This window comes from Miscanthus floridulus, chromosome 19, assembly GCF_019320115.1.
Source record: "Miscanthus floridulus cultivar M001 chromosome 19, ASM1932011v1, whole genome shotgun sequence".
NCBI classification, from domain to species: domain Eukaryota; kingdom Viridiplantae; phylum Streptophyta; class Magnoliopsida; order Poales; family Poaceae; genus Miscanthus; species Miscanthus floridulus.
Genome location: NC_089598.1, coordinates 3,240,876 through 3,248,565, shown reverse-complemented (window position 1 = coordinate 3,248,565; position 7,690 = coordinate 3,240,876).

The following is a 7,690-nucleotide window of genomic DNA, read 5'->3' as shown; positions in this document are numbered from 1 at the left end:
GCCCATGCTGCTGCCACTAGAGTTGTACGTGCAGTCTCTGCCTGGGCTGCCACTGCGGGTACCACCCGAGCACTATCGGGTACCGACATAGTGCTTTCCTACATCTGCCGCCATTTTCTCATCTTTGCCCCTACCGGCATAGATGTTGGAGGAGTCATGACCTTCGGGGAAGGAGGCGTCACCGCCTCTTCATCGTCCGACGAGCTCAACACATACATCTGCCGCCTCCGGGGTTGGACGGTAGCCCTAATGCTCACCGGCCTCTCCTCACGATGAGATGAAGTCGCTGTTTTCCTTCTCTTCGAGGACGGCTCCATGTTAGTGGGCCATTTCCCCCAGAGCTTCTTGTGGACATGCGGCGTCCGCTCGTCTTCGTCCTCGTCCTCAAGATGGGCCGAGCAGTCCCCGCCTACCTCCGAGCTGGCCTGGCATCGAGGACTGCTTGGCCGAGTGTCAACTCCCCTTGGCCAGTCCGCTGATGGGACCGCCAAGAAGTACACTACCCGGTCAAGCTCACAAATCTTTAGGAACATGAATAAATACATCGCAACAAATAAAGGGTTAAATGAAATAAAAATGAGACTCCTACCCATGGTGGGAGGCTCCGTACATGGAAGGTCCTCTGCTGGTCATCGATCCTAAGACGCCCCGCAAGGTTGAACATCATCGAGATGTGTTGTTTAACTTCATCCCGACTGATCTCCTCGGGCACCTCCCGGGTACCATCGGTCTCCCCCCGGAACTCATACCCGGGATGTGCCCTCTTCTTGCTGGGCTGGACCCGTCGAAAGGTGAAATTTGTTGCCACAATCACCCCATCCAACCTACTCTGGTCTATCAGCACCAAGAGCTCTATCACTTGCTCTATTCCATTGGCGCTAGGCCTCTTCGACCACCTGACGTTCCTAATAGGGATTTGATCCACGTTCGATGCCACATACGACTCCGCCTGAGGAATGTAAAACCATCGTTGCAACTAATATTTCACGTTCGTGTTCAACGGGGTGGCGATGTATTGACCCACCATCCCATCCTGGAGCTACAAGTATGCTCCTCCGACAATCCTAGATCCAGACCCCCCCCCCCGATTCTTCAAGCAGAAGAAGTGGCAGAAGAGATAAAAATGGGGACGAATGCTAAGATAGGCTTCGCGGAAATGGATGAAGACAGAAACATGAAGAATGGAGTTCGGACACAGATTGCAAAGACTAATCCCATAATAATCAATCAACCCGTGGAGGAATGGATGGATTGGAACACCGAATATGTGGTAGAAGTAATCTTCAAAAACTACTAGTTCATCACCACGAGGAGGAAAGCTCTCACCGTGAGCTAGACGCCATCCCCCCGTCAATCTATCGGGCAGCGCGCCGTCCACCACCAACTGATTGAGCGCCGCCTCCTTGCTGAGTGTCCAGGCAAGAATGGTCAATGGGACGAAGGTCCCATTCTAGGTTGCACCAATGCAAGTGGAAACCCTAGACCAGTCGGCGGGAAACAATGAATGCGGGTTCTACGTAATGTGGGCAATGCTTCACTACCTCGGCGTAAAATCGGGGGCAGCATATCATTTGGTGTGTATAATCTCCATTTCATTTATATCTGATAATTCAATAAAACGATCTACTTATTTCTCTAACATTTCTACCTTTCGACACCGGCTTTTTTAAATGACAGCGCAAGAAATTTAAACACAATAGGCTGTTAGAAATGGAGGTCATAGCACTGTCATCGGAACTAGCAGCCTTCATCGTATCGGACTGCTTGGAAAAAAGGAACATTCTCCATTGCTCAGTCCGTGAAGTTTAAGGCTTAGTACGGGCCAGAGCGGCTCGCTAGACTTTTATAATTTCTTTTTTATTTCAAGAGATCGAGAGCTTCATAAGTACATTTGAATGGTAACCGTAACATTTGTAATGTTTAATGTTGATGGACCTCTCGTCTATGTAGCGAATATAAAGGGAATCCTGATTCCACATAAAAAAATTATATAAAACAATAAAATGCGAAAAGAGATCACTACTGGTTTGCATGTCAAGCCGGTAGTGATGTCTTGAGCAACACTGTCGATTCAAACCTTAAGTCGACAGTGTTGGCTTGAGCATCATTGCCAGCTCGAGCCACAAGCCGGCAGTGTTGGCTTGAGCATCACTGTCGGCTTGAGCATCATTGTCGACTCGAGCAACGAGCCGGCAGTGTTGGCTTGAGCATCATTGTCGGCTCGTGCCACAAGCCGACACTGTTTGCTCGAGCATCACTGTTGGCTCGTGCCACAAGCCGGCAGTGTTGGGTCAACTGATACTGCCGGATGGTGTCAGGAACCGACAATTTTGCCTGCACATTACTGACGGTTTTGAGTACCAGTAGTGATGTGAACCCCACATCATTTCTGGTATGCCACCGCTGGTTCAAAATCCGACAATAAAAAGGAATTTTGAACCGACGGTGACACCCTGGTCTGAGGCAGCTACACCTATATTGTCGTTTGCCGGTCATGATTATCGATGGCAGCGCTGATGTAGAGCCACTTTTCGTGACCTCCGCCATGGACCGATGGAACTCAAGAAAATTTGGTTGGAGAAACGAATGGCTTATAGAAAATTGTGATTAATGGAAACCTCAACAAAGGGATATAAATACTATCATCGTCAACCCTTCGATTCCTTTGTTGTTCGTGGTAGGCATCAATTGCTTGGAGTTCGACGCTTGCTGATGATATTTAGCGAAAATGCAATTTCGTGACTTACCATTGTGACTTGTGCTACGAGGATCGGAGCAAATTGAATAGAAAGAGATCGAGTTACTAATCCACTGGTCTTGATGTGTGGACGCCTAGTTTCTGTGGAAGCAGAATAGCATGTCGTGAGTACTAACGAATCCAAAATGACAAAACAAATACTGAGGCACATTTTTTTCTTCGATCTAGAGGTGACGTAGCAGAGAGCACAACCATTGACTGTTCATTGCATGGTGAAAAATTGATGCAACGTAACCTAGCAAACAGATCAAACTATACTTGGATAATCTCGGTGACCATCCTCGTAGCTCTGTATGCTAAGAAAGAGATTAGCCTGAATCACAATCCTCAAAAACACAAGGAAGTGCCTGATGGATAATAGTATGAACAAAAATTGCAAGAGTAACTAAATAATAGCCAAATTAAATCGTCACTGCACGTAGATGTTTCAAGCCTTCATATGGTTTGGAAGAAATCTGCAGGAAAATGTAAAAAAACACACACTCTGCTGCATGCCAACAGACTGCGGTACATAATAAAGATCATAAAAAGTAGGAGCATATACAAAACCATATACTTAATCACGCTGATGAAAAATCAACTCTCAACTCGCATGAGCAAGCAGGTACCTGAGCCTGGTGTGATGTTGCCTGGCTGTACTGACGCTCGCAGGATGAAGTGGAGAAGGGCTACCTGTTGCTTGGGTGAGATCGGAGTTGCATGGTCTATTATGTAGGGGATCCAAAGTGATGCAGGCATGCAGCATTGAATTCACATGTGAAGAGTCAGGAAGGAGATGCAACTGCCACCAGTTTCACATTCTTCGGTTTTTTTTTTGGGTATGGCCACTGATCGACTGTTAAGGAGATGTTGAAGGGTCTAACGTGGCTTCATGTAATCACAGAGAATTTTGCTGGTGGGTTCTCCTATTTAGGTATGGTAGATAGTAGATATGAGTACAATACATGCAATTCTTTCTAAATCCAGAGTGACTCAAATAGTTTTCTTTTTGACACCTTCCTCCAAGAATAGATCCAGCTACTTGCCTTAACACTTCTTCCATGTTTGTTTCCACTCCACGATGCTTCGCCGTGGGGACACAAGTCCTTCGCCGCTGGCACCAGAGCCACGTAGAGATATTTGTGTCATCGGCAATCGTGGTCACTAGCTGTTATTTGTTTTGGTAAAGTTGTCGATCTCTATCTATCTTTAGCATCATGCAACACGAAACATTAGAAACTAACTTCATACATCTCGAACCAGATCTAATCGAGAACATCACCTGTGTTATCAAGGTTAACTCCACCATATGACATATATTTTATTGAAGTTCAAATAGTATTTTGCTAAATGATTTACAATTTTTCTCAGGGTCACCGACCTTGTGACCCTCGGCCCAACAAACACCCCTACACACTCACATCTACATGCATCGACAACTATCATATTGGTAGTTGCCTTAACTCTCCTTCATTGTTTGTCGCTTCATGGCGTCAGGTAGGGCCGCTAAACTCTAAGGTCAGATAGAGGTAGTGGTATCGTACGTGTACAAGGTGGTTGGACCTTGTCCTTAACGTGTTAGGTGATATAGTCATGCACTATTTATCGCACCGATCATGTTGGCTAACGTTTACAAAAGAATTACCTCATCTCTGTTGACTTGGGCGGTGGTGCCACCGCTCTCCACCACACTACCTCCATTTGCTAGCCACTTCAATGCCACCCTCCGTCTATTGTCGTTTGTCACGAGGCTTTTGTATAGTTCGTCTCATGTAACTGAGTCACTGGTAGGTGAGCCTAATAATGGCTAGTGACTCAACTGCAGAAACCCTTTGGCCGACCGACCTGAGCAATGTGATGTTTGCATCGGTTCCTCCCGTGGCTAAGGTGGGCATGTGTGGAGTGTGGGCTATGTTTGGTGCACCTTTACGACCATAAGAGGATCCGTGCCCTAGGATCTGCAGAAACCATGGGCACAACAAAAACGTTTAGGTTCGAAAGGATGTGCATCCCACAGGTAAGGAGAACGCCGTATGTACGGGCCACAGGGTTCTCGTGTGCTGACTGACAAGTGTTGTGTCACCCTGTGTGCCGAGGCAGTCTCCGCATGGGCCGGTGCACAAGGAAAAGGAAACTAGTAGTAGTAGCGGGAGTGTTCGGCTGCCATTATAAGCCGGCTTATAAGCCATGGTACAGTATTTTTCTCTCTCAACAAATCAACCGTACAAATCAACAGAAGCGGCTTTACGAGCAGCCAAACGGAGCCAAAAGCGTTCAATTTCTCCAACGGGAAAACAAAGTTACAGGCGCCTGGACTCAACAGCGCACCAGTTTATACCACCACCCGCCCATCCATCCCGTCTCCGGACGTGATTCGACGACGGCCTCACGAGGTGCCGCACGGAAAACAGGCCTCTTTCCCTTGCAAGGTGGAGACTGGACTCTGGAGAGGGCGTGGGGGCCCGGCTAACCCCACGGCCCGGTCCCACGGTGCCGCTCCCCTGCGGCTTTTTCCGATCAATCGTAAAAAAGCGACGGCGCCGTCGTCCGCTTCGAATCCCACTTGGCGCGGCCTGGCCCCTGCTGTATGCGTCACGGAATCCGCACGGAGATCCGCGGCAGGACCGGACCGTGTCGGCGTCGGGACGCCGCGTGGCTGCAGGTGGGGGCCGCGTCCGCCTCTCGAACCAAATCCACTTTGGTCGGCGTGGCGTGTGCCGAGTGCAGGCGCAGAGAAAGGCCGTGAAGTACTGCGTCGGCCCTGACCTCACGCCCTGGGGCCCTGGGCGAAAACTTTCCCGTTTTTGATGCAGCGGCGACGCGTCCGGAAATATCGAGATCTTCTTGTCCCGGCGATCGACGACGTACGGGGCACGTCGCCGCTCGGATCGGCTTGCATTGGCCCGGCCAAAACTTGGCAGGCAAGGCGGCGGTGCGCGCGTGCGGGGCCGGTCCGGTGCACGCACTGACACACGGACGGGCCCGTGCGCTAACAGTTTTCTCCAGTTGTTGCGTAGTCGCCGGTCGACTAGTCGTAGCAGGTAGCACTCGGGCACATCGTTTTCTCGTGACTCAGCTAAGCCAGAGACCGTAGATGACTGATCTGATCCGACGCTATCAGCCATGAACTCAGCGCGAGACCATAATTCTTGTTTCAGTCCCGCTGATCTTTGTTGGCTCCGGCGACAGCAGTTTGACCTCTACCGACAAATCAGTTAGTTGCCGTGATAGGTGAGAAGCCTAATTCAACCAGGGTCCAGCTCCGGTCCCGTGCGCCTGTTATATTACCCTATAAATAAATAAAATATAAAGAGGTGGCACACATATCGTTCTTGGTATGTGCATGCTCTTGCATTCTTTTTGCAAGAAAAAAGAGAGGGTATGTGCTCTTGTACATGCGGCAAATTTTCCCACGCACGAGTATGTTCACCCGCCGTGCTACGTACACATATAACACATTGTGCGCATAAGAGTCATAGAGATATTACGTGGCCAAGATAGCTAGCTAGGTACCGCGATATGAAAGCTACATACGTCTCCATCGAGCGTCGATCGAAGAGGACGTGAAGCAAAGCTAGACTCAAATGTCGTATGTACATAAGCCGGGCGGGATGGAGCTCCATGATCTTCGTCTCCTGGACAGGTGGACGGACGGACCACTGGCCCCTGGAGCATGGAGCCATACACCTCGCGTCGTTAGCCTCCATCGAGCGAGCCGTCGCTTTTCGTTTTCCGCAGTGGCGCCCCGGTCGCTGCGCGAGGCCACCCGAGTCGGAGTCGTGGAGCGTGCCGCCGCGGTTGTTGGCGCGCGGCGCTTGTCACGACGCACGCGCACTGACGCAGGCATGTGTGTGTTTTCTCGCGCGCGCGCGCGGCGGGGCCGGGGGAGGCCGCAACCCGGGGCAGGAAGATGCGGCCCGGGGGACGTACGCCGGACGACGCGGGACGTGCGCTCTCGGCTCCATCTCGCCAGCCACCACGTAACAAGGGCAGATGCCATCTGGGCGCGGGCAAACAACGCCTGCAGCTAGCGAGCGCCGCGCGGGGCCCGGCACCCGGCCGCCCGCCCGGGGTCTGCGGTCTGCCCCCTCCACTCGGCCAACAGCAAGCTCCACGCGCGCGCGGACCGCACGAACGTTATCGCTTCCAGTCGGCGGAGAGTTTGCGCCGGGCGCCGGGCAAGGTGCGTGCCATCGCACCCGCGCACTGGCCGTCCCTTTCCCTTTGCTTTCACCCCGGCGCATGCATACGCGGTGTACCTACGGGCTTTATATATGTCTTCGTTGTTCACACAGGCGGCGTGTTTATTTTGTTTGCTGCTAGTCACTGTTCTGCCTTGCCTGGTCTGGTCAGGACTCAGGATAGCAAGGGGATAGTGTATTTGGATGCCAAGTCCTTTTTTTTTTGACCTGCGCGGGCAATCCTGCGGTCCTGCACTTAAGACAGCCAAAATGGCTCTTTCGTGCTGGCAAACTTGTCGATGTCAGCACCGGCGGCGAGGTGAAGCAAACAGTGCACGGCCACAATCCCCCAGCTCCCTTCATCGATCACGTGCAGCGAAAACGAGCAATAATACACAGCTGCTGGTTACGTGGCTGGTCGGGTTTTTCCAGAGCAGCCGGCTGCTCCTCCTCACAAAACACTATTCATCAACCAGCCGCTACAGTATTCATCTCTCATAAAACCAGTCAGTTTCAGTCAAATTTCAGACCAGCGAACGGGCCATACGCATGCCGGCGCACCTGAGATATGGCCCGCGGACTGGAACATTCCCTCTGCCATCCCCGTCAGATGCCTCGTCGTGTTTTCTCACGTACCGTGGGTGCTTCAAGATCGTATCGGTCGAGACCAGCTATGTGACGATCCACCCGTTCGAGTGTTTGCCGTATTCGCGTTGCTCTCGCGCGTTCCCTGGATCCCCTGTAGGCCTGTACATCGAGAGCCTTTGGACTG